General features: G+C 37.0%; 1 protein-coding gene across 14 annotated transcripts in view; it reads left to right on the plus strand.

Moving 5' to 3' along the window:
* Positions 1–24,769, plus strand: part of SULF2 (sulfatase 2) — a 293,351-nt gene that overhangs the window by 113,938 nt on the left and 154,644 nt on the right. The window contains exon 1 of one of the 14 annotated variants that reach the window (XM_087889136.1): positions 16,886–17,101. The exons of the other annotated variants lie outside the window; for them this stretch is intronic. The gene's annotated coding sequence lies outside the window, so the exon portion shown is untranslated. Of the gene's footprint in view, positions 1–16,885; positions 17,102–24,769 lie in introns of those variants that run through there. 14 annotated transcript variants of the gene reach the window in all.

Raw genomic sequence — 24,769 nt, forward strand, 5'->3', positions numbered from 1 at the left:
ATTTTACCTACCTTAGAAAGGATGGAAGGCTGAGTCAACCTTGAGCCTGGTGAGATTTGAACTTGCAGTAATTGCAGGCAGCTGATATTAATAACAGTGCTTTAGTCTGCTGTGCCACCAGGTTCTTACTTATTAGCTATGTGAGAGAATATATCCCCATTAGGAGCACAGAATTTTACTGTGCAAGAAAAAATGTTAGCCCATTAGTCCTAAATGAATTGGCACAGAAGAATTCTATTCTTTTAACTTGTATTCTTCACTAGTGGATGGAATTCGGAAGCACAGCATTATGGTGCCTTTCTTGTGAAATTGGTGGACATTAACACATCTCCCCAATTCTATTAACTATCATTATTGGTGGCTTAATATGAAGAATCATGACATTTCTCTTTTCTATCTGTTACTTCTAAGACTGATGTGGAAATTCTGAACATGTGTACAAAGTCAATGTTAGAATAGGGATGGGCAACCAGTGGATAAGAGCTCCTCATTATTTGCTGGATAACTGAACCTATGAAAATTCAGTTCAGGCATAGTTTTGAGTACATTTTCAATTCTGATATTTCATGTTCCGAACCAGGACCAGGGTCCAATCTTAACAACTTTAATAATTGTGTAATTCAATTCCCAGAATTTCCCAGCCAGCGTGGGAGTAAGTCCACAAGCCTTAAAGTTGCTAAGGTTGGACACCCCTATTCTAAACTGTTTAAAATCAGGTTTTGTGAACTAATACATGCAAACAAGGTTAAGACCTCAGGACACCTCTTGCTGCCCAGAAACAAGGGCCATCAGAATAGTGGGCACAACACAGAGTCATTTTTAATAGTAACTCTGCTTCTGGTTTCTTCTGAAAAGTAAAACATGGTCAAGAGATGCCTTTAAATAGAATCATTAAAGCTTTTGTGTCTTGGTTTTTGCTTTGTTGGGGTGTTATTTGCTGGGCTTTATAAACTGTTGTTGTTGTCAGTTTGGAGTTTTAATTCAGTTTGTGTTTTATCGGTAATGTTTCTATGTATGAAATTTCATTTTTCTAAAGTGCTGCAAGAAGACTTTGGAGTCTCTGATGTTTGTAAGATTAAGAAAAGTGTTTTTAAAAGATGCCTTTCAATTTCAGCCTGAAATGGCATTGCCCATCTGTCCTGGGGATTTTGTCATTTCCATCAGGTGGCTGTATCATATCTAAGTCATATTATTGTTGCAGATTTGTAATACATTAGCAGAAATGCTTTCTGTATAAATATGAATTGACATGTTGAGTGTTTATTATCTTGTTGCTCAGTAACCTAAAAAATCTTCTGAACAGCATTATTTCCTAAGCACTTTTATCTTATTATAGAGCCAAATTTTCACTCTCACAGAGGCTGACATACCTTCTTCTACTTACTTTGCTCTTGAATATGGGAATCGTGTCAAAAATATTTTCTTCTGCTATATAATTTGCAGGTGGATTCTGCCAAAATGTCTGACTTTAATCTCTAGAAGGAGACATCAGGGTAGGCCAGGGCAAATAACATGAATTTCCTCCTTTAGACTAGTTCTGGCATAAACAACCATTTGACAGGTGATTACTTTGGGCTATGAGCACCTGATTGTTAACAGCATCAGTGAAGGCTTATTACCTCAATCCTTTTTTCACTTTGCTCTATCTGGTGTAATTTTTCTACTGCGGCTTTTTTTTTGTTTGTTTTTTTTTTTGTCTTTTTTGCCAGTGTACTTTAAGCTTAAAAGATCTGTAGAAGATCGGGTGAAATTTCTGCCTGTAAAATTAAAGCTTGTCTAAAGGATTTTACAATATAACTATAGGAATTGCAATAGTGCATATATGTATTATTAGCTAAAATATATTTATTTATTTATCTATCGGGTATATTTATATGGCCACCTGTCTTTTTTTCTGAAAATGGAGTTTATATTCAGGATGCTCAGATTTTCAGGGGAAAAAATCACAATCAATAATATCAAATGAAAAATAACTTTCTATAACATCTTACAACAGTTCATTTAGTGACCGTTCAAAGTTACAACGGCACTGAAAAAAAGTGACCATTTTTCACAGTTACAACATTTGTAGCATCCCTATGATCATGTGACCAAAATGCAGATGCTTGGCAACTGGTTCATACTTACGACTGTTGCTGTGTCCCAAGGCCATGTGGTCACCTTTTGCAACCTTTTGACAAGCAAAGTGAATGGGGAAGCCAGATTCACTTCAACAACTGTGTTACTAACTTATCAACTGCAATGATTCACTTAACTGGGTCAAGAAAGGTTGTAAAATTGGGCAACAGAACTTAACAACAGAAATACTAGAAAGTTAAGTGTGTGTGTGTGTGTGTGTGTATGCCTGTACATGCACACACATAACATTGTTCTTCTGTAACTGAATCATGGTTATTCCACAAATCTTTGAAGTATTATGACTTGCTCTCAAAAATGGATTCTGTATCTTTTAAAATAATGCAAGTCAGTAATCAATACCACAATTTTGTAGTATCAAATATTATAGGATTCACAGATTTTGTGAAGAAATTCTTCCTTGTACGTGTTCTGGATTTCTTTCCAATTTGTTCCTTGAGTTTTGAGAAGGTGCATTTATTCAGTTGAACTTAATTATTAGATGATTCCAATTTTGGCCTGTTTATTTTTCTTTTAGCTGAAGATAGTAATTTACAGTATATTTTTCCTTATTCCCAGAAATATTTTTCAACTGGGCAAATCTCTTCATGTCTCATGGATGGTATCTATTTTAATTTGTAGTTTTCTATAATCATCTCTGTAGGCTCTTAATTCCATTCCATCATAACAAACTCTGTTCTTTAGCTTTCATTTTTTTCAAGGTTTGCAACATTCTTTTCTCATCCCCTTACTTCACCCATAGGATGTCACTTTTGATTAAGCAGTCATAAAGCCAGTTTTCCCAGCTTCTAAAGGGTAAAAGTCAAAAATCAATAATCTGCTGGTCCTCCCTGAGCGCAGTAGCAGTCAAAGGTAAATGAATGATTAAACATGATGAATAACGGTGTAATGGAAGACGCAAAGTAGGGAAAGTGCTCACTTTAGCCTAAACTCTGAGATTTATTGCTGAGTCCTACAAATAATGGAATCATCAATCTTCCAAGGACTAAAAAAGGCATCCACTGTAGTAACTTTTAAAAGCATTGAAAGAAATCTTACCATCTTAGCCTTGATAGTTGTCATTATCTATTGAAAAGGTATTAATTTGCTGTGAAAAGAGGATGTTCATATACAAACATGGGTTTCAGCAGGTTCTGACCAGGTCTGGAGAACCGGTAGCGGAAATTTTGAGTAGTTCAGAGAACCGGTAAATACCACCTCTGACTGACCCTGCCCCCACCTACTCTCTGCCTCCCGAGTCCCAGCTGATCAGGAGGAAATGGGGATTTTGCAGTAACCTTCCCCTACCGCGCCCACCAAGCCACGCCCACCAAGCCATGCCATGCCCACCAAGCCACACCCACAGAACCGGTAGTAAAAAATTTTGAAACCCACCACTGTATACTAACAATATTTTTCATAAATAACAGATAGCTTTAGTTAAAGTCACCACTGTTCTGAGTGCTTGTGTCTTACGACACATAAGACAAAAGTTTGATTTCTGAAAAGTGGGATTGGTTTCAGAATTGGCAGCCCTTTCCATCAGGGCGTGTTTTTCATTCCAACCGAGTGGTCCTCAGGTTGAACCCCACGTTCCTCCCTAAGCTTAATTCACCATACCACCGGGCTCAGGAACTGGTCCTTCCCAATTTCTGCCCGAATCCTACCCATCCCTTAGAGCAGGCTTGGCACACCCTGGACGTGAGGAGATCCCTTAGGATCTACCTCTGTCGGACCTCTGACTTTAGACGGACAGAGTCCCTCCTTGTATCCTTCCAGCAGTCCATGATGGGCCAGAAGGTGTCCTCAGTCACGGTGGGGCACTATAGCCACGGCATATGAGTCCCAGGCCCTACCTATTCCTCCTTGAATAACGGTTCACTCCACCCGCATTCCGGCCACATCGGCAGCCTGGGCTACCCAGGCTTCCTTGGAGGAGATTTGTCGGGCAGCAGCTTGGCCTCTCAGCCACCCCCCACCCTATGGAATGTCAGCAACAGGGAACACGGGATCGCCCAGCAGCAGGGAGGGAGAAACAGAAGGAAGCGGGTGGCTGCTAGTAGAGAGGGGAGAGTGTGAGGTTGGTGCTTCTGGGACGAGGGGAGACAGGAAGCGTCTGGGTCTGGTTCACCCGGCCTCTCTTCCTCTCGCAGCCGCATGTCCTCCAACCAGCATGGACAGCAACTATGGCCTTACTATGTGTTGTCAGTGCTTCTGCTAGTACGCTGAGGACATTGGGCATGAGAACCGGTTGTTAAATTATTTGAATCCCACCACTGGTGCACACATATAACATAAATTCTGCAGGTCTTGCACTGGTTACTGTTTGGTTTCCATGTATTATTTAAGACGCCGATATTGACCTATAAAACCTTTTATGGCTTGACATCTGGGTAACTACAAGGCCATCTGTTCCAACTACTATTGATCAGAAGTATTAGAAAGAAAGAAATTACTTATCCTACTTTTTCAAGAGTTTCAGATGCTAAGGCTAAAATATTCTCCCCCTATGCCAGTGTTCTATGAAATTCCTCTTGAATTCCATAAAATTTCTGTATGAATTCCTCTTGAAATAGACACCATAGAATGTTTGACTGTCCGGTTTATACTCCCTTAACAGGATGGGATGCTATGATTTTAGAGTATAACATAGAAAAATACATATACTGTATCTGTCTTTAAATCAGATTTAATAGTCTTTTTTGTTTTATTTTTTTAACACATCATGAATATAAGATATGGAAGACTGGTGAGAGGGAGAAGTACATTTAAATTAGCAGTTTTTTCACAACTATAGCAGTGCCACATGGCTCTCCATATCTCCCATCTCTACAGAATAATATGTCCAGTATCTAAAATTACCTAGTTGCAACACTGAGTAAATATATGTGAACAGTCTGTTCCACACCTGTTGGAAGACAAGATTGTATTTTTTTTTTGTTCTACTGAAGATACATAAGGCAAAGACTATTAAAATAAATATTAGCCTAACATCTGATAAATGAAAAATTCACTTAATGATAGAAATTTTGCTTATTGGTACTACATTTTTAATTCTTTGGCTGATCACTTATGAAGGAATCTAAAAACTCAGAATTAATTAAAAGGGGGAGGTTGCCATTTAAAGGACAGTGTCAAGAAGTAAAGAAGACATGAAACTATGTTGTAATTCTCTGTGTGTATGCGTGTGTGCATATATGTAGAGATAGAAAGCGCAATGAAGGTCTCAATTTCTTCTGATCTTAAGTAATAAAAACCATTTGTTTGTTCATTCATTCACTCATTCACTCATTCATTGTATGCTTGTCATGATCAAAGAAGCTCTTGGTGGCTTATAATACAGTAAATCTATAAACAGTATAATAAAATTCCCACAATATACTAAACAAAAATCATAGATAAAAATCATAAATAAAAATCAAAGCAGTGTTATAAAATACCGATAATGCACAGATAAAAATGAATGAATTACAAGTAGTCAGTCATTAACTTATAAATAATTACAGAAAAATTATAAAGTTAATGGCAATATGTCATATCAAAAGCACTCTGAAATAATTCCATTTATAAATGCCAACAATATGGAAATTGGTAAATTTCCATGAGGGAAGGAGGGAGGGAGGAAGACGAATGATAGGAATTTTCAAAAAATGGTTATCAAGAAGATTTTCTTGGTCATTGGCCTCTTGGCAAGCCAGGAGGTGATCAGAGCTTTCTGGATTTTAGATCCTATAATGGCTGCAATGTTGAGGTCAGGGAAGGGAAGTGGCAATGATCTTGAGAGTCATCTTAGTTGTGTTGGCTGTACTATAGTGCTAATGCCAGTGGGTGAAATTGGCTCTATGGACATGCGAATACCAATACTTAGAATCCCTTTCTATATTCTTAGGCTTTCTTGCTGGGCTGGTGATAGGAATGTCTCTTTCCCTCTGCTGTTGGTGCTAGGGAATTTCAGTCTTCCTGTCCTGGATTTGTGGTCTGGAACAGTTTGGGAATTCCTGTCTGTGATAACTGTGGACCAGTCACAAGTAATCTTGGGCTGAACCTATACAGATGGACTTGTGTTAGGTCTTGTCTTTGTCTCAGAGCAGTTGTCATGTAATGTGATAATTAAAGACCTTGTTCTGCCATAATCAGGTCATTGTTCTGCCATAATCAGGTCCTTTGCCATAATCAGGTCATTTTCTGGTCCGCATGATTTTTTTCACCACCAAGACCACTGCAGGATGGGTAAACTGATTAAGTTGATTGTTCCAGGACAACAGCTGTGTTGAACAATTTGGCAAGCCAGGAGGTGATCAGAGCACTTGACAAGTTTGCTCCTGTGTAACCATCTCTCTTGGCCAATCTTGACATGCTCCTTAGGTTACTGAACAAAAAATGAAGCAACAAAACTAAGACCTGGAATACTGGTGGATAAAGGTGAAAAGTAAACTTGACTAATTATTAGGTAAGAGAAGGAATATGTTTGAGCCTGTCAATAAGGACAGCAAACTTTCAGTATTTCTCCATTTATGAGGGAGTTATCTTCCAGCATTCTTCTTTAAGATAACCCATTCTTTTGTGGGAGGAATGAACAGAAAAATGCCAGCAGAATGCTATGATACATCATACGTTTTGCTGATAAAGTCAAATTGATTAGAGTCTTACCTCTTCACAGGTCAGATTTGAAGTGGTTACTGTTTTGTACTGTGGAATGGATTTATTTCAGCTTGTGAACTCTCATAAAGTGGGCAAGGCCAGGGCCGGATTTTCCTATAGGCTAACTAGGCTTCAGCCTAGGGCCTCAAGATCAAGAGGGGCCTACATTCAAATTGTTAGCAAAATTAAAATTACACTTTCACTATAGGTGAAAGGGCCTCATAAGTGGAATAGCCTAGGGCCTCTTTTCATCTAAATCTGGCCCTGGGCAAGGCACTATCTAATGTGACATTCATTATTAATTACTTAGATCCATGCCAACAGATGGATCCAGAAAAGTGGTCAGTGATTTTTTTGGAAGAGGGGAGTTATACCAGAAGTCTTTGATGAAGGAGCAGTATATCTTATTAAGAAGACTTTTTGGGTCTACCTTATAATGAAGCTTTACTACTTTATCTTATATCTTCCTTTTTGGGGAAGGCTTTTAAGAAGGTCATGGAATTTCAGTTCCAGAGTGCCATAGTGGATTATCTGGATCCCTTTCAGTTAGAGTTTAGGCCTGGGCCTCAGGTGAAAATGACATTTTTGCTTTGAGGGATGGCCTTTGTTGAGACTTCTCAATGGAAGTCATCTTTGACTTCTCAGTGGTATTGACCATGAGGAGCATTTACTCGGGTGTTGCTCTTTCTTGTGAGACCAATACGTATATCATTAAAATTGTGGGATGAGGTACTCAGTAATCACCAGCAAGTAAACATTCATTGATTGACAATTGTCTATTGAAAGGGTAAAACCTCATTGGCTGATGTTTCTCTGAGGCTTCTATAGCCTTGGAAATATGTAAGTGTTTCTATGTTCATAGTATCCTGATGCCCAATTGGTCTGAAAATAGGCGTAGCCATCTGACTATATCTCAGTTGTTTTAAACTGAATTCAGAAGGGCTGGAATGACTAATCATATCATCATATTAAATCCCTGTAATGTAGTTACTTCATTGACAAGTAGTACTGCTGGAAGAAAAAATGAACAAATTAGTTTCTTACAGTAATGTTCCTATAAATGCATTGTGACACAATACTAAAGAACAATAATATTGATGCTGTCACAGACTGTGCTATGGAAATGCATGCCTTTTAGCTGAAATCTTCTGGCTCGATTTTGTCTACGAACCATCTGTTGTTACTAGCTAGTTTCCATGCTGTTCCGACATTTTCTTTTTTAAAAAAAATGCATTAAGACCACGTATATTTAATTTTTTACATACCTCATAGTTAAAAATGGAAAATTTCACATGCATATTTTATAACAAAATGCTTTGTCACAAAAAATTACTCTTAATTCTTTTTAATCTTACCATTCTTTATTTTCCTAACAACTGAAACTACTTAGAGCTCTCTCCTTCATTTCTAAGATGATAAGAGTGAATGCTTCTTCCAGAGTCTAGAAAAAAGTCCATTATTTATTTGCATGTATTTATTTAAGTTATGCACATTTGAATAGCCCACTGAGAAGCATTAACACTTGAGCTAAAGAAAACTGGTTAGTCAGGTGGTAATATAGCATAACTACAGCGTGTATTTTTAAAAAGCATTAAGAAGTAAGTGCTTTCCTTCTCCCTGAAGCCAGAATGTACAAGAATTTTGAGAACATGCCAAACTGTGTTTTCATATTCTTGTTATGCATCATTTACTGAACCACTTGTGAAGCTGCTTCCTCAAATAATCCCAGCTTCCAGGAATTATCTTTTACAGTTGATACTCTTTTTCCTTTCTTCCCTTTTCTTAAAAAAATCTGCTGTGTGAGAAAAGGGAGAAAAAAAAGTGCCCAATTAACTCTCACGCTAACTTCTTCTCTTTTCTTTATCATTGTACTAGAGCCGTGATGGCGAACCTATGGCATGTGTGCCAGAGGTGGCATGCAGCGCCCTCTCTGACGGCACGCGAGCCGTCGCCCCAGTTCAGTTCCGCTGCACATTCATGCTCACCTCCCGCTAGCTAGCTGGTCTTCAAGTCTCTGCCGTACATGCACAGTGGAGTGGAAGTGTGGGGGGGGCATGCATGCATGCGGGGGAGCATACGGGGTGCACACGCATGCGCAGATGGCGGGAGTGTGCGTGTATGTGTGGGGCAGGGGGCATGCAGGGGGTGGGGCGCGCATTGCATTTTGGGATTTTGTGTGCATTCATGCATGCGCGTATGCTTTGGGCACTTGGTCCGGAAAAGGTTAGCCATCCCTGTACTAGAGGAAGAATTGGGATCTTGAGGCAACACATTAAGAAAGACTTCTATATCATGTAAACTTACAAAAGACATGCAACCTCTTTATTACAAAATACTGTGGCAGTTCTTAAGAACCTCTCATTAGATTTTGTAATAAACCTATGAATTTTGAATTTTAACTTTGGCATGGATTGCGGGGGGGAGTCCTTATGTAAACAGCATGATAGAGGCTTGGGTTCAACCAGGCACCACCTCTGTGTGTAATAAGATCAATTTGCATGTCGGTAGTCTGCACCTTGATTCTAACTACAATCATAACGCATGTACAGCTTGAGCACTGGTTATGTTGAAAAATATTCAGAGATGTAGTACTTTATATAGAAAGAAAAGATAGATGCTTAGGTAGCTGTAAGTGTTGATAAATGCAATATTATCTTGGCTTCTTTTCACATTTTTCTTGAAGGGATTATGGTAATAATAATGATTAGCTCGAATTCTGAGCCAGTGAATATTTCACGCTTTAATTCATCCTGTATATCACTTTTTAAAAAACTTCTAAAGGCTTAAATAATTAAAGAAAAAATCATTTTAAAGCATGGCATTTGACTGTCCTGCTAAACTACCAGATGTCATGAAATAAATAAATCATTAAAGCTCTCTGATACTTCATAGCAAAGCACATGTTTTGATGGACAGGCCATGCATGAGTCAGTTCAATTAGGATAGCTGCAAGCTATCTTTGGCTTGACAGTGTTGTATAAAAATTCAACCTTGATACGGAATGAAATTGGCAGAAATGAACAACTGGGGTTTTTTTCAAAGGCTGTTTGATGTGGGCAGTCCCCTTGCTCACACAACAGGTACCTATGCTGAGAGGGTATTGAGAGGGAGATCTGCATATGACTGAATATTTTAATCCCGTTGATTATTATTTTTATTGAAAAGTAATATAAGTGAAAGGGCAGTGCTTTCAACACCTGAGACACAGCCAAATATAAACATATTAATCTACTTCAGTGTGTGCACATGTATGGATGTATGTTATATCCACGACAGAGGGAGGGAGGAAGAGAGAGAAAGAGACTGAGACTCTGATCCAACCTAACTTAGTGAGTCTCTGTGTCTGAGGGACGTCTAACAGCTGGGTCTCCTCTGTGCACATACACATAAATCAATGATTCAACACATAAATCAATGATAATTAGAATCAATGCAGTATATTATGGTGTAACATATTTGTGTTTTGTTATATTTATCAGATATAGCCTGACAGCATCTGAAACTTCATTCTTAATTCTCTGTACAGCAAGTATCTCACTCTCACTCTGTCCTAATTCTAATTTATTTCTCTGATTGACAAGCCCAAATACATAAAATTACAGACTATGTTGCTTTTACAATTAGCTTTGTACAAAATCTCAGCAAATTCAGTTCTGCTCAAAAGAGAGAGAGAGAGGGAGGGAGGAGGGAGGGAGGGGGAGAGAGAGAGAGAGAGAGAGAGAGAGAGAGATTCAATTGTTCAATTTAACAATTAAGTGCAGTGGTGCACTTAACACACTGTGAAAGGGTTGTAAAATGGGGCAAAATTCACTTAAAACTGTCTCACTTAGCAACAGAAAGTTTGAATTGTGGTCATAAATCGAGGACTACCTGTATTGGAAAACTAACTACAGTAACGGCCCAAATTGTGGAAACCTTTTGGGAAAAGTGTATTTTTGAGGTTTGATGGCTAATAACACCACTTTTTTTCTGAAGTTTCAGGATAGCCATATTCCACTGCTGTAATGGCCTGGGAATAGCCCAGACCTTAACCCAATTGAAAATCTATGGAGCTGACTCAAGAAACTTGTTAGTCAGAAGCGACCCAGCAATAAAACCCAGTTAATAGAAGCAATCATTCAATCTTGGTTTTACATTATAACAGCTGCAGAACTAAAAGACTTGGTTCACTCCATGGGAAGACGTAAGGCCGTAATTCATGCTAAAGATTACCCAACTAAGTATTAACTGACATGGTGATGATTTTTGTATATCTCGTTTTTTCTATGGTGATAATTTTAGCGTATCTCATTTTTTCTACGTGTTTCACGTTTCTTCTTTATACTGTAACTACTATTCTAACAGCAAATCCTTCATAAAAGTTATTGCATTACATTCTTGATTAAATTATCTTTCCATTGATATATAATTTTATGGTACTACTACAAAAAAAAAGTAGTGATATTAGCTAGTTTTAGAAAATACACTTTTCCCAAAAGGTTTCCATAATTTTTCGCCACTACTGTATAATTGGCTTCTGAAAAAAAAAATAAGTAATGTGACTGCAGCTTTTTAACTCCATTAAGAAAGTGTTGTAGAAATTCATAACTACTAGTATTAGGAGTGAAATCGAGCTTTTGGGCAAGTTTTAGAAAATACACTTTTCCTAAAAGGTTTTCACAATTTTGGCCACTACTGTATAAATTGGCTTCTGAAAAAAAATAAGTAATGTGACTGAAGCTTTTTAACTCCATTAAGAAAGTGTTGTAGAAATTCATAACTACTAGTATTAGGAGTGAAATCGAGCTTGTCCAAAAACATGCAGTAAGATGATTTTGTACATGGATTTGACTGCCACAGCACATGTACAAAAGGCTCTCAATTTATATGTAAGGCCTTTTGCTCCTCCCTTGCCCTCTCCATCACTGAATGTGGGAAATGTTAAGATTTAGAGAATACGTTATGGGATAAGAAACTACTGGAGATGGAGAATCTCAGAGTCTGCATCAGAACTTTCAACCTTCTACATCCAATGAATGTGAGGAAGCTTCATTCCAAGTGAATAATGCCCCTTTCGCAGTTATGTGGCAGCTTTGTGACTTGAGTGGCAAAGTAGGGCAAAATTGTTAGGTTGATCTCCAATAGGATAATATGCTTCCTATGATCAGCACCAGGGAAAATTGGTATAAATACAGACAATCCTCATTTAGGAACTGCCTCAGACAGGAACCATCTGCAGCTATAATGGTGATAAAAAAGTAACTTGGTGGCTAGGCTTCATATTTACAACCTTTGAAGGTCTATAAAGCAAAGGAGAGCTGAATAAGATTGTCATCACAGTCATAGTTTCACTTAGTGACCACTTCAGTTGCTGGTTATAATTATGGTCATTAAACAAGGACTGCCTGTAGATAATTTGATTCACCAGACAATTAATTGGAATTAGTACTTTAAGCCACCTAGCTAGTCATCCAATGCCTAAAAGTTCCAAATTACTTTAAATCTCTAGATTTCTGTGACCCACCGGGTTACCATGTTTCTTGATATTTGTCCTACAAACCTGGAACATACTATAGTATAAGCTACAACTCTTGGATCAGTTATTCTCTTGCTTAACTCAGTTCTAAATTCAGTCATCAAAAGATGGAAGAAGAAGTATTGAACTGGATCATATAAAACCTCCCCCATTTCTAATCAAGGTTTGTACTTTGCAAGCTTTCGGGAAGTATTTTCCTTTCACAAATCAATATACTACCCGTGAAATACAGCAGACTTGAAAGCATGTGCATGTGATTGATCTCCATATGAAGTTTTCCAAGGTTAATTTTTTTAAAAAAAACCCTGTAAAGCCATGATAATCTATCTCTTATCTATCAATGAGGTAAATATAAAACAGATCGTGATTGCTCTAAAATCAGTGGCAAGCATGTACTGTATATGGATAAGCTAGAATGAATATGAAGCTTTGAAAATATTTCAAAGTGAAAACTCATTTGGTGCTATTCATAATTCAAATGGTTCTTTTCATTACGGTGGTTAAATAAATAATAAGAGTTTAGCAGCTATTATAAGTAACTTAACCATACACATCCTTGATGGTTATACTTTTTGTGCTAATATTGGTAATTTGCATTCCTGGATGATTCCATTGTAGCTGACTTTGTTTGCTTTTGGGAAGCATAAGTTTTATACGGCATCGGACCACTCACACACGTGCACAAACTTTTTAACATATTTATTAAGCTTGGTACAACATATTTCTTTTGAAATTCAAAATGGGCCTGTAGATGCTATATTTCATTCTGACAGTGCAGAATAGGGTGACATTTGTTTACAAAAAACTGTGGCGCAGTGCAAATGTCAGATAACTTTCTAAAGCCTACCCTTCTCCTCCCTCCAATGAGCCCTGATATTTGCCATATGTGTTGTAATGCAAATTTGCTTTAAAATAAATAAGTTACTTAATATTCCAGGTAGGTTGCTTTATTAGTCTTTTGCAGCAATCACACCAAGGAATCTTGTAATCTATTAAATAGATCACAAGGTTGATTATATCAACCTTGATTATATATCAAGGGTCTACAGACTGGTATCCATTTCATCCTCTGACACTTTTAATTTTATAGATATAAGATCATAATTTGTGAAAAGAATAACTGATCCTTTGAAAAAATAAGATTAATTGGACTGAGACCTGAGTAGAAGCTGCATCAGTCGTATCCTACTGTGAACCACTGCAGTTATTAAGTTAGTGACACAGTTGTTAAGTGAATATGGCTTCCCTATTGACTTTGCATGTCAGAAGTCACAAAAAGATGATTACATAACCCCGGGACACTGCAACTGTCATAAATATGAGTCAGTTGTCGAGCATCTGAATTTTGATTATCTGATCATGAGGTAATGCAGTGGTTGTAAGTGAAAAATGTTCATAAATCACTTTTTTCAGTGCCATTGTAACTTTGAACAGTATTAAATGAACTGTTGTAAGTTGAGGACTACCTGTATAGGCTGTTGGTGAACAGCACAGGTAACAATACTTAACTGCTTTTGGTTAACCCCAAAGGAATTTGAATAGGACCTTGTAAAGACTTGGATATGAACAATTCCAAGAATGTGGTCTAAACTAGGAAAATAGAAAAGATAGCCTGAAAAAAGGCAGTAGCAAGCCACTTCTGTATTGTTAAGAAAAGTACATGATTGTCCAGATAAACACCAGCAGTCAAAGGTGTCTGTTTTTAAAAGTAATCCTTGACTTTTGACTGCAATTGAGCCTGCAATTTTGATCATAAGTTGTTACAGTTGTAACCACAGTCAATTTTATGACATTTTCTGTGGCGGTCATTAAATACCATAAAGTAGTAAAGTAACCTAAGTAAATGCTGGTTTGCAGCAAAAAACATAAATTGTGGTCATGTGATTGTGGGATACTGCAAATGGCCATAAATATGGGCCAATTGCCAAGTGTCAAAAATCCAGTCACATGACCATGGGTGGTGCAGACATTGGAACTTCATAAGTAGCTTTTGGTAGTCCATCATAACTGTCATGCTGGAACATCGACGGTAACTAAAGAAAGGGAAGTAAAGGCATTGGTATGAATGGGTTGGGTAAATTGATGGGGTATATTGCACTTGGATATTAGCAGCAGACGTAGAGAAAAAGAAGATTGGAGAATAGAGGGATTGGTATGAAGTTACTACACTGACAAAGAGATTGGTGTTGGATTCCTATTTTGAAGTCTTGGTATGTTTTATACCCAACATATGAATGCAGAAAAACAATCTGCTTTATGTTGCTTATAACTTAAAAGAAGCAAGTCATTTTTAAATGTAGATTCCAACTTCCCCTCCATCTATTACACAGATAGAGATGCTGATTTTAGTTACTAGACTGTTAGATGGAGTCTACTAAAGTCCATTATACTAAGATTAGAACTATTAGTAGTGTTTACATTAGAATTGCAACATGAATAATAGCAATCACAGTAACAATCATTATATTGATGAGAGTCTGGTTTCTTTCCCTACCTTTATGGCTCTTCAGTGGTTGCGTGAAATATCCTAGTTCAGATCAACAGATTGATAATTTATGATGATATTTTAGTACTTAAAAATAAAATACTAATTATAGCCATAGAACACACAATATAGAGCACAATATGCTTTGTGCTAAAATGTTTTGTCTTGCTTTATATTCTTCCTAAAGATAGGCATTTCATTTATATATACACACTTTTTTCTACTTGTGGAAACAATAGAAAAAGATTCAGGGAAATAATGATTATGAATTAGGGAAAGTGGCTGGTATTTGAATAACTGACAAAAACTATTTTGTGTTGTAGAAAGAGCTGTTTCATAAAACGAAGGAATGGTTGCAAGCAGTAATTTTAAATTCTGAAAATGCACATTCCCATGGCAACCTAATATTTGTATAAGCAAAACAATTAAAAAGTTAGCTTTTCTAAACTTAAACTATTATTTTATATTTTACTAATTCAATCCTAACTACAAATTAGTAGAATATAAAATAATAGTTTAAGTTTAGAGAAGCTAACTTTTTCATCGTTTTGCTTATATAGATATTATATTGTATTGTCAGAGTTTGTTGCAGCACACACAATCAGACAATTCAGCAGGATTCAAAACTTCTTTATATACATAATAACACATAAGGCAAATATACAATACCCTTGTAGGTTTTTCCACGTTGTAGAGAAGAGAAATAGTAAGTACAATCACAGCACAAAATGGAGGCCAGCAAAAGGAGGCAAGCAAATGGAGGAGGCAAAATGGAAGAGGGAGAAGCTAGTGCCCTCAAGCTTATATACAGAACAGTTAAGCCATGCCGAGACTCCAAACTGTCTTTTATGGCCCCATACAACAAATACTATGTTTCAGTTACCAAACAGTCCCCCATTGGCTGACCTGTTGTTATGCCTATTCCAGTTCATGAATATATTTACATTGACAGTACTATATGATGAGGCACTTCAATTTAAGCAAGTTGTCCAACAAATTATTTTTTTAGTGGTGCCATCTACTTTGTTCATCTCTCTATTAGTTATTTAGATTTCCTAATTGGGTTTGCCCCTCTCCATTCAGTTAGTGCAGCAACTATTTGGGTTAATTGGCAGCAGATACAAAAAAAACAGGGGATTCAAGCTATAGTAGTGAAATTAATCTTATTAGTTAATGAATGGAAGAGAAGGAAGGAAGATCTGAAAAAATAAAAGAAGGAGGTAGAAGAATCCTTTCTCTACTACTGAGGTAACTACAGCATGTTAAGGAAGTGTTAGGGTTTGCAGGTGAATTGCATTGTTAGAGAAAGGATGCTTCAGTGTTTTTGTGGTACCCTGTCTTGGCAGGGGAGTCCAATTCGGAAGCATGGCAGGCACGGCTGTGAATTTGAATGTGTGACATCACAGAACATCCTAAAGAGGTGGAGCTTGCATTGCAACTCTCCGTCTGGCAATTTTGACATGTATCTGGATGCCATGGGTAATGTAGTAGTTCTGTTGTTGCTGTTTCTGCATTTATCTTCTTTTTTTCCTTTGAAAGCTTAAGGCAAGTTTAAGTAGGATTTGAACATCAATCTTCCTGGTCTACTTAGTTCAAAGCCACTACATTGCACTGCTTTTGTTATCTAATTTTCTTGCCTTAGTCACATAATTTTATCAAGAGTCCAGACATCAGTAATCCTATCTAAGAATCCCATTTTGTTGCAGCCATTTCATTTTTCTTTCCATAATGAATCAGTTAAGAAGGAAAAACTAAAATAATTGCACATGACCTTGTGGTTGGTTGTATCCAGATTCCCTGTTCTGTAGCAGAACATAAATAAGTGTGTGTGTGTGTGTGAGAGAGAGAGAGAGAGAGAGATCTGGGGAGGGGGAATATGCCTGCTGGATAAAAAGCATTTCATGGGGGATAATTTGTTGGCAAAAAACCTGATTGTTAATAAGAATATTGTGTGGAAGCAGAAAATCTGTGTGTATAGAAGTAGTTTTGCCTTTTAGGGTTTCTCTCATATTTTTGGAATTCTTACAAAATTGGAAGCTTTTGTAGCTATGGAATATTTCTGCAAATCTGAACATTGCTTTGATGTCTGAAATACATATACATTTCAACTAATTGGATGCATTTTACAGGTAGTCATCGATTAACAAACTATTCGTTCAGTGACCATTCAAAGTTACATTGGTACTGAACAAGCGATGGTTGCGATTGGTCCTTGAAGTACCAGCCATCCCAACTCACACTTACAATAGTTGCAGCATCCCATGGTTGCAATTTGTCGCCTTCCTGCCAACTTTCGGCAAGTAAAGTTGAGAGAAAGCCAGCAGGGAAAGTCACAAATTGCTCAGGTAAGTCTTGCCCATTCATGCACCCAGCCGCTCTGGGCTCACATTGTGCCTCACCAGCCAACTGTACACATGCACTGAGACTTGCTGTGCTTGGACTGCATCTCCTTAGTCACTTGCATATCCTCCTCAGCCACTCATGCACTTTCCCCCACCTGACAGCAACTACCCCAAACCAATAATAATAGGCATAAGTTGCAGCTACCCAGATTTTATTTAAATATATGGGAAAATGCCCTACTGCTAAAATCTATACAAGTAGAACAGTCTAAACTTGGATGTTTTTAATGGACATGTTAAATGTTTTTTCAGCACATTGCAGAGGATTAGATTAGACTTTATCTTCATAAACTTGAAAATTTACAGGACTGATGAGTAAAGCCATGAAATAAGCAACATCTGCTAACCAGGAGATAGGCTGTGAGGGATTTAAACAAAATATTTATGTTCAAAGAGAAATTACATTGACAACAAAAGTATATATTGTCAAGAACATAGTTTTCCCATCTGTGAAAACTGAAACATTAGAAAAGCTGAAGGAAGAAGAAATGTGGTGTTGAAAAACTTTCCTGAGAATACATTGCCCTACTGCAGAGAACAAGGAAAATAACTTGGACAGAGATAGAGCAAATTAGTTCCCAAAGTGACACGAGGAAAACTTGGTTTTAAGTTCAAAAGAAGAAGAATGCATATGCAAGCAATTCAAGCACTTCCCTAATTCACATGGATATAACCAGTGGGGTAGGGAGTGTGGGGGTAAGGGACAGTGAGGAGTAAAGTACAGTCAGGTTTGCAAAATTCTTATCACTATTTTATACTACATATATAAGTAATTTTGTCTTCTGTGGAGTTCATCTCTTAGTTTGGGGCTGTGAGGCTGAAAATCATTTGATGTCAGCCTTGTGAGGTAGTCCAGAGAAGCACATCCAGATGTATTAATGGATGTATTACAATACACCCAGTTCTAACTTTATTGTAAAATATTTCATTAACAATATCTTGCAAGTCTGAAAGTATATTTCTCGCTCCTCACCTTTATAGTGTAAGAAACTAGGGAGGGTCCCTTCTGGGATGTTTGCCACATTCCTTCCGTGTACTCAGACTGAAGCTCTTCCATCAGTTTTCCAAGGTCATTATTGCAAACCATTATAGATTATTTCCTTGTAATTGGAATACAAACTTGAAACTGAAACTGCTTATCATGTGGGTTTTTACATTTGCTTCATTCAAAAACCTTCTTCCAGCGTTGTGAGATTTATGGCATCAGAGTCTAGAAGTATATTCTGTGTTTATCAAGGCAAGTGGCATTTCTTGAATAGAAAGCAAAATAGCTAATATAATTTTTCCACATCTGCCTCCACAGGCAGTCCACTGAAGCAGTCACTTTTTAGTAAAGTAAACAGGCAGCTAAGAGAAAGGGATTAAATTCTCATCTATTTTTTCCCATGACCACCACTGGGTCAGGTAGGTTGACCTGAGAGACCAGGAGCGGGTTCTACTTACCTTTATTACCGGTTCGCAATGGGGCCGCGCACTCTTCTGCTCATGCACAGAAGCATTCTGATGACATGGGGTCGGTGGGCGGAGCTTCTCACTGGTTTTACTATCGGTTCTATAGAACCGATGCAAACCGGGAGCAACCCACCACTGTGAGAGACAGCAGCTACCCCAAAGTCATTCAGTGGGTGGTAAGAATTTGGGATTTCTCACTCCTGGTCCAACAATTTAATGCTATACCACATTGCTTCTCTATAAATAAAAATTATATTTATATTTTCCTTCTATGGACCTGATACAGAATATCGTTGTGTCAAATAAAATAAATGTTGAGAAGTATCTCAGTACTCATCCTTAATTGGTTCCGGGAGTCACGATGAGTACCAGAAATGAGTACCAAACAAATTTTTCCCATAAAGAATAATGTAGTGAGTCAACAAGGCAGCTGACACCAACTAGTTCTAACTTGTGCATTGAGTACCAAACAAATGATGAATACAGGGACAAAATTTCATGTCAAAATGTATTGAGTGAGTTTCAAAGCAGTTAAGTACCATGGTACCACTGTAAGGGAAAAGACCTGGTAAACTACTACACCTTGATTGAAATAGTTAATACAAAGCATTATTTCTACTCTCGAAGATGCTGGGAGTAAAATATGTATTTTTTATAATTTAATAAGTTATTTTTATTGATATCCTTCATGATATAAATTAATTAAATCAGCTGTAAATTAGGAAGAAATTATTTTTATATGATAAAGCTCTTCCCGTGATTATTGAAACTGTCATTCTAATGGCACCTTTGTCTCTTCAAAAAATAATAAGACGCTATTAAAATTATGAAAGCAGAAGAAGCTCCTGGTCTTGATTGCTATCCAAATTAAGGGTATAAAATAGATTGTAGTCTAGGTTTACCTTAGTGAAGTTTGTAGTGACCCTTGTTGAGGTTTATATTAGATTTTGAAAACTAATAAAGATTCTGCTGACTGCAAGCCACTATCTCATTTCCTTGTTCAATATTCATGTTTAAAAAATTGACAACTCTGTCATGTAGATTACAAATTATACTGCCAATGATTATCCATCCCACATAATCTGATTTTATAAAAGGTCAACAAACATTTTTATTAGATTATTAACTGATTTGTTTTGCTACCCATTCAGAAATGATAAATTCTTTGGGTGCAGAAAAGACCCTCAATATAGCATAGACTTGTCTTATTTTAAAAATTGATTTGGTTAAAATGTGGTACGCAAATCCTTTTGCTAGCTTTGTTACAAATGGAATTACTTATTTATTGAGGTGTCTTGTGAAACTCATCACAAGATGTCCTATTTTATCATGTATCTAGAAGCTATTTTGGATTAACATTAGCTGTGTTTGAATACAAATTATGATTTTTAGACAAGTGATATAATATTTCTTAGTGATAACCATGAACACATATTATTGATATTCTGATTATCTAAAATAATTACTGGTAAAAACCAATGTGCGGTTAATTTATACACATGAAATAAACACAGGCATTCAATATTTGGATCCTTGAACATTAGCATTAAGGATTTCAATTGAAGGATCAGGGAATTTAATTGTTAAAAAGACAAACTATTGGCTGAATCTTTGCTGGGTAATATGTTCTACTGAGCTTAATGGGAACTTTCCTATATAAATACATACACATACATACCAGTAGTGGGTTTTAATTTAGTTTGCTACTGGTTTGCTTGTGTGCGCGCTCGCGCTCGCACGCATGATGCTTCTACGCATGCGCAGAAGCGTCCAGGCGAGTGGGCAGAGGCTCCCACCGCCACCACTACCGATTTGCCCGATTCGGGCGAACTGGTAGCAACCCACCACTGATACATACACATATTACACATATTAATATTTCTATATAAACACACACAGTTGTATACAAGCTTCATCTTTTAGGGCATTGCTTTACTTTAGAAAAAAATACTTAGCTTTCTATGTGGATGATTTATTATTGCTGTTATCCATTGAACAAGACCATCCACTGGCAACAGAGTCATTCCATTTATAGCATTAGATGAGGATAGAGGTTGCTCATTATCATTACTTCTACCTTCATCTTGCACCCATCCTCTGCACCTGAGACTGATCATCATACAGGAGGGTAAATGTTTAGAAATAGTTTGTCTAAGGGGACATAGGTGTTGAAGAAGGGCTGTGCTTCAGCTTTCCCATTTCACCCCATGCTTGCCCCATGCTACCTGTTAGGCAGCTTGACAGGTGGGCATTCTAAGTATTCAGCTCATTCAATATGGCCCCACTCCCTATTAGAAAAACATTTTCTTTAATTTGACTTGCAACAGGTGCTTATTGACTATTACAGTCTTATAGCTATGGAATAGGAATCAGTGATGGGGATGTATATTTTTTATACCAATTCAAGAGCCGATAAATAGAACAAATAGTCCTCAACATATGACCAAAATTGGGACCAGAATTGACCAATTTTATAACCTTTTTTGTCATGGTGATTAAGTGAATCACTATAATTGTTAAATTAATCTGGCTTTCCCTATTGACCTTGTTTTATGGAAGCCATCTGGCAAGATTGAAAATTACATCCCGGGATGCTGCAGTCATTGAAAATACTTGCCAATTGCCAAGCCATCAAATTGTGATCACATGACCATGTGGACATTGCAATGGTTGCAAGTGCAAGGAACTTATAAGTCATCTGTTTCACCACTGTCGTAACTTCAAACAGTTGTTAAATGTGTGGTCTTAACCCAAGCACTACCTGTACTTTAACATGGAAGAGTTCTAAGTCAAGTCAATGTATTTGTGTGGAGTGGGTGGGTGGGGGGTGCGTGTGTGTGTGTGTGTGTGTGTGAATATTTTTACAGATGTATGAACTGATGCTTAAATAATACAAATCACACAAAATTATCACATTTTATTAGCCTTCAGATTATTTGATGAAGATAATAATTCACAGATTCAAGCAGTATCATCCAGCATTTAGCAAACATACCTTCTTTTTCCTCTTTGGTTCTTCTAGTTCTCATTTACAGTACATATAGTTTAAACTCATTACTGGGGATGCTGCTTGTAATCCCATAAAATTCTGAGAAATTGCTTTAAATACATTGATTAAACAAATCCTTGGAAATGTTTCAACCCAAAATAACATCTTCGAACAAACCTCATCCAGCTTTTCCTGAATAGATGTTAACTACATACTTGACCTTTCATCTCTTGATAAGAACATTCCCTTGTGTACAATTAAGCTGAAGGCGATAAAACGAAACATTAATAAGGCTGCAGATATCAAAGGTGTTACGCAAGCTTTTAAAGATGCTTTACAATAGATTTATTAAGTCGTTAAGGAGGCAGCACTTTGCACTACATGCACAGAGCAGTCCTTGGAGGAGGAGAATAACGGATGTTCATCCTTATGATACATACATTTTGCTTTTGAAACATGCCATTTAACAATAGAAGCAGAGAAGGCATAAGGCAGGGGTGTCAAACTCGCATTGTTACAGCGTCATCATGTGATGTATTGTGACTTTTTTCCCCTTGACTAAACCAGGCGTGGCCAGTGTATGAGGCATCCGGCCCGTGGGTTGCAAGCTTGACACCCCTGGCCAGCATAAAGTAATACAAAAGAGAGCACTCCTGAGGCATTACTAGTTTTATTCTGAATGGATCTGGTAGGAGCCATTTTGGTCTAGTGATTAAGGTGTCAGGCTAGAAAGCAGGAGGCCATGAGATAAAGTCCCACCTGAGCCATTGAAAGCCAGCTGGGTGACCTTGAGCCAGTCAATGTCTCTCAGCCCAACTCACCTCACATAGTGGTTGTGCTGGGAAAATTGGAGGAAGGAGATTTATTGGATATGTTTGCCATCTCGAATTATTTATAAAAATAATAAAGGCAGGATACAAATAGATAAATGAATAAATAAAATGATGCACTATCAGCTGCATTCTGCAAGTGAGCTTTTTGTTGTTCATTTGTTTCACTGTTTTACAACAATAGTTGTAACTTGAGTAATTATGAGTGCATCTCAGTTTGCCCATATCAGCCTTTTAGCTGCACTGGCTAAAAATACTGTTGGTTAAAGCCCTTCAGGACTTAACTATTTGTGGGACTCACTATTCACAGTAGGAATTATGCGTAGTGTTCCATTACTTATTTTCAATGGAACAGCATCTACTCAGAAATCTGAGTGGTTCCTACCATAGGGGTTTTCTGAAAAGTCATTAAGACCTGGCTATTTCCACAGACTTTAGGGCTTGTATCGTAATACTTTACTCCTTATCACTGGATTTTGTCTTTTAGTATATTAAGTGATGCTCTCGGTCTTCATTTATGTTGTCAAGTAGATATGTGTTGATATATTTTGGGTTTTATTTGTTACATTTATCTGTTTAATATGATTTGCTCATTTGCACAGTTACAGATTTACACATTGCTTAGAATTAGTAATTGGAGTGATCTATAAACCCAGTAAATAAATAAATTGACTAGAATATGTAGCAGTAGTGTTCTACATGAAACTTTAAAACTTTTCTGAAAACTGGGACGTGGCCCTTAAATATCTTTAAAGATTTTACTAAATCTTAATTGTAAGCAGAGGTTATTTAGAGAGTACTAGCTAAATTTAATTTTAATTAAATATAAATGCAATTACTTTTTTTAAATACAACCTCTGGCTCAGAAGACATTGAGTACAGCAACCTTCTTATTTAAATTAACAGGTGCAATCAGGGCCACGACTTTGCAGAAGTTTCAGTTGATCTTTGGCATCCAGTGGATCACAAACAATGATCTTTTTACTATTTTACTTGTGAACCTTTCTCCATCTCCAAACTTTTAGATAATTATCTGAGCCATTTACTATTTGTTTTTACAGCAGAAACCCAGCAAAATGATTGCTGGTATCTCCACTATTACAACAAAACAGCATAATGGTTCATCATATCTACTCACCATCAGTTTCCTATGCAGCTAATGTTATGCTCCTAGAAATAGCTGCCCAAGTCATAATCCGTACACTTTATGATAATGTCTGGGGGTAAGTGCCAAATATTTCAGCGGTTATAGTACAGAAGTAACCAATGTCTTGCAAGCACAGATGTAGTGGAGTGACCCATTTTAAAGCAGCAATACATTTCAAGTTGTAAAAACTACTGAGCCTAGTTATTCTTATCTTAACTTTTATTACATCTCTAAACATAACCCAGGGTTTCATGAGCACAACTGCAGAGGCATGTATGTGGAATTTATGCAGCATTCTGTGTGATATTGTAACTTTGTTAGGGGGGAGGAACAGCAAAGTTCCTATGTCTGAGGAATGTTAAATAAAGGTACTGCTACAGAAGTCAGTGTTCATGATATTCAGAAAATGAAAATTGGGGATATTTTATATGCATGAATAGAAACATTTGTAGTGAAAAATGCAATTTTTATTTAGTGTAATTAAGTCTGCCACAGCTGCCTTATAGGCAGTGTTTCTCCACTGTAACTTCAGTTTAAGAAACCCCAGGAAACTCACTTTCTTAATTCACCTTAATTTATCTCAACTGGGATCTTCCTCTTGGGAATTAAATAGATCATAAGTTTATACTGGAAGATACCATAGGGTTTAATTAACCACTTCAGCGAGTTTGTGGAATTAATTCAGAGCACAATACCCTGTCCAGAAGACTGATCTCCAACTGTGTGTTTCTGTGTTTTAAATAATCTTAGCAGAAGGAGAGATGAAGTAGAGAATGAAAATCTTTCTGCTAGCATTATCCCTGTTAGCAGAATGACTACTTCACTACAGGAGAGAATGGAACAAAGTCTGCTCTGTTTAGATACTTTAGCTTTATATTTCTTGCCTTAGTTGACTTGAATCTTTTCAGATTGTAAAGGCAGGATATTAGAGAATGCAATTAATAAATTAATTTTGACTTGCTAAACATTGTAAGTGAACATCTTGGTTAAAAAAAAACCTATGCTATATTCCCTACAGTATTCCACATCACTACATTTCTATTTGATTTCAGATTGTTTGATTATTATATTAACAAATTAAAATATTCAGAATGGGTTCAGTGCAGAGCAAGAATTAAGAATCGTGCCCCTTAAAGTATTACTTAAAAATAGATTTTAAAAAAATGTATTTCTATCAAGCTACTATATATTTG

Source organism: Pantherophis guttatus, chromosome 3 (assembly GCF_059756535.1).
Source record: "Pantherophis guttatus breed Tessera chromosome 3, ASM5975653v1, whole genome shotgun sequence".
In the NCBI taxonomy this organism is placed as follows: domain Eukaryota; kingdom Metazoa; phylum Chordata; class Lepidosauria; order Squamata; family Colubridae; genus Pantherophis; species Pantherophis guttatus.